Raw genomic sequence first — 2999 nt, 5'->3', positions numbered from 1 at the left:
ATTTCTTTCTTTACTACCTCACTTAGGATCGGATTTAGTCTTCTCTGGTGTTCCCTAGAGGTTTTACAGTCTTCTTCTAACATGATGCGGTGCATACAAATAGAAGGGCTTATTCCTTTAAGATCGGTGATGTGGTATCCTAGTGCGGTTGGATATTTTCTTAAGATATGTAGGAGTTTTTCTGTTTCGAGTCTTCCTAGATCTGCATTAACTATCACAGGTCGTTCAAGTTCTAAGTCTAGGAATTCATATCTCAGATTTTTGGGAAGTGTTTTCAAATCAGGGGTTGGTTTGTTAAGACACTGCGTAGGATCCGGTGTTATTGCTAGGCATTGTTTAGATTTGTCCTCTAAAAGATAGTCTGATGATTTGTCTTCTCCTGACTCTGCTTCTTTTATGCATTCATCGATGATATCCATGAAGTAACATGTATCTTCTATTGCAGGTGCTTTCAAGAATTGGGAAAGAATGAATTCAATTTTCTCTTCACCTACTTCGAAGGTGAGTCGTCCTCGTTTTACGTCTATGATTGCACCGGCAGTTGCTAAGAATGGTCTTCCTAGTATAATAGGTGTAGTATCATCTTCTCTAATGTCCATAATTGTGAAGTCAGTGGGAATGTAAAACTGACCTATGCGTACGGGAACGTTTTCAAGGATTCCTACAGGATATTTGATGGAACGATCTGCTAATTGCACAGACATTTTGGTCGGTCTTAATTCTCCCATTTCCAGTTTCTTACATATGGATAAAGGCATAACGCTAATTCCGGCTCCTAAATCGCATAAGGCTTTGTCGATGACAAATTTTCCTATGTGACAGGGTATAGAGAAACTACCCGGATCCTTGAGTTTAGGGGGCATGTTTTGGATTATAGCGCTACATTCGGCAGGGAGTGTAACGGTTTCGCTATCCTCAAGTTTCCTCTTATTAGAAAGAATTTCTTTTAAGAATTTAGCATATGAGGGCATCTGCGTAATAGCTTCGGTAAACGGAATTGTAACGTTTAATTGTTTAAGGAGATCAACAAATTTTCTAAATTGGCCTACTACATCTTTGGTTTTAACAAGCCTTTGAGGGTAGGGTATGGGTGGTTTGTAAGGTGGTGGAGGTACATAAGGTTCCTTCTTTTCTAGGGTTTCCTTATTACTCTCTTCCTTTTCCTTAGGTTCACTTTCCTCAGTAGATTTCTTAGGGTTTTGGTTTTCTATCCTTGGGTCAGACGGTCCTTCCACTTCCGTTCCACTTCTTAATATAATTGCATGAGCTTGGCTTCTCGGATTGGGTTGGGGCTGTCCAGGGAATGTACCAGTTGGGGCAGCAGTAGGTGCTTGTTGTTGAGCTACTTGAGATATTTGTGTTTCTAGCATTTTGTTATGGGTAGCCAAGGCATCTACTTTGCTTGCTAGTTGTTTAAGTTGTTCGCCAGTGTGTATGTTCTGGTTTAAGAAATCTTTATTGGTTTGTTGTTGGGATGCTATAAAGTTTTCCATCATGATTTCCAAGTTGGATTTTCTAGGGGTATTATTGTTAGGATTCGGTTTCTGATATCCCGGAGGTATAGATGGGGCTTGATTTGGAGACTGTCCAGGTGCGTATAAAGCATTATTACTCTTATATGAAAAGTTTGGATGGTTCTTCCAATTTGGGTTATAGGTATTCGAATAGGGGCTTCCTTGAGCATAGTTTACTTGCTCTGCTTGGATTCCAGTCAAGAGTTGACATTCCGCAGGAGTGTGGCCTTGGATTCCACAGACCTTGCAATTCTGAGTTATAGCAACCACTGCGGCTGGAGGTGATACGTTTAAACTTTCAATTTTCTGGACCAAAGCATCCACTTTTGCATTGACGTGATCAAGGTTACTTATCTCGTACATGCCAGTTTTCGGTTGAGGTTTTTCCACCGTTGTTCGTTCGGTTCCCCACTGATAGTGATTTTGGGCCATGCTCTCGATAAGCTGGTAAGCATCAGCATAAGGTTTGTTCATTAGTGCACCACCTGCAGCGGCGTCTATTGTTAACCTTGTATTATATAAGAGACCATTATAAAATGTGTGAATTACTAACCAGTCTTCCAAACCATGGTGTGGGCAAAGTCTCATCATGTCTTTGTATCTTTCCCATGCTTCAAAAAGAGATTCGTTGTCTTTCTGTTTAAATCCGTTTATCTGGGCTCTTAACATAGCTGTTTTGCTTGGCGGAAAATATCGGGCAAGAAAAACTTTCTTCAACTCGTTCCATGTGGTGACTGAGTTGGAAGGAAGTGATTGAAGCCATCTTCTAGCGCTATCTCTTAATGAGAAAGGAAAAAGACGAAGTCGAATTGCCTCTGAAGTGACACCATTAGCTTTAACAGTATTAGCGTATTGGACAAATACGGATAAATGAAGGTTTGGATCTTCGGTAAGATTTCCAGAGAATTGGTTCTGTTGCACAGCCTGCAACAGCGAAGGTTTAAGTTCAAAGTTGTTTGCTTCGATTGCGGGCGGAGCAATACTTGAATGCGGTTCATCTTGCGATGGAGCGGCGTAATCTCTAAGAGCACGAGCTGGTTCTGCCATCTCGGGTATCGAAGGAAAAATGTTTTTGAAATCAGGAAGGTCTACAGGAGGGAGATTGTTTTCAGCACGATATTCCCGAATTCGTCGTAAGACTCGGAGATATAGTTCGATATCGTTGATTCGTAAATAGAGCGGTTCGCCTTGAGAGCGAGTGCGTGGCATACAAATCAACGAAAGAAAGAATAGAAGAAAAAGAAACCTTAGTCTCTACAGCGTAACGGAAGAGTTACGATATCGATTAAATAGAAGTCCCCGGCAACGGCGCCAAAAACTTGATCGCTCGACTTTAATAGTCGAGAATGGGATACAAACTGCAAGTGCACAGTTCTATCGCGTAGTTTTAAAAGATATCGATCCCACAGGGACTTATGAATTGATATACCGTTATCTAAAGTTACTACGTAAATCTAAGGTGAAAATGTTTGATTGTTTGGGGAA

General features: G+C 40.9%; 1 pseudogene; it reads left to right on the top strand.

Annotated features, from left to right (window-relative positions):
• Nucleotides 1-2076: 2076 nt before the first annotated feature.
• LOC127088428 (uncharacterized) lies at nt 2077-2176 on the top strand (annotated as a pseudogene).
• The last annotated feature ends 823 nt before the right edge of the window (nt 2177-2999 follow it).

This window comes from Lathyrus oleraceus, chromosome 5 (genome assembly GCF_024323335.1).
Source record: "Lathyrus oleraceus cultivar Zhongwan6 chromosome 5, CAAS_Psat_ZW6_1.0, whole genome shotgun sequence".
NCBI classification, from domain to species: Eukaryota; Viridiplantae; Streptophyta; class Magnoliopsida; order Fabales; family Fabaceae; genus Lathyrus; species Lathyrus oleraceus.
Note: the sequence above shows the minus strand (reverse complement) of the source record. Positions and strands in the feature narration are given on the sequence as shown.